Here is a 374-nt window from a genome sequence, read left to right as displayed (position 1 = left end):
TTTTTTTTTTTTTTTTTGACAATTAGGTAAGTTTATTTTACTATCCAATTTTTTTCTTAAAAAAAAGTTTAATGCTTGGATTTTGTTTGTTTGTTTTTGTTTTTTGGTACTGGGGATTGAACTTGGGACACTGGGCTTGCAAGGCAGGCGGCAGAACCACCGAGCTAAAACTCTGGCTGAGAGCCCATATCTTTGGGAAGTGGAGAGACCCTGCATCATGTTCCAGATCTCAACTTGGCTACATCTCTTGTGGGCATCTGGGATTGGGCCTGTGTCTGTGCAGCCTCCTATCTTGGTGCTTACCACCCTATACGGTCATTTCCTGTGAGCCCTGACACTGAATGAATGCCCTGAAGGTGGCTTTACATCTTACA

The sequence above is a fragment of the Fukomys damarensis genome, unplaced genomic scaffold (assembly GCF_012274545.1).
Source record: "Fukomys damarensis isolate Sample0158 unplaced genomic scaffold, DMR_v1.0_HiC HiC_scaffold_16, whole genome shotgun sequence".
Classification (NCBI taxonomy): Eukaryota; Metazoa; Chordata; class Mammalia; order Rodentia; family Bathyergidae; genus Fukomys; species Fukomys damarensis.
This window is presented reverse-complemented; position numbering follows the sequence as displayed.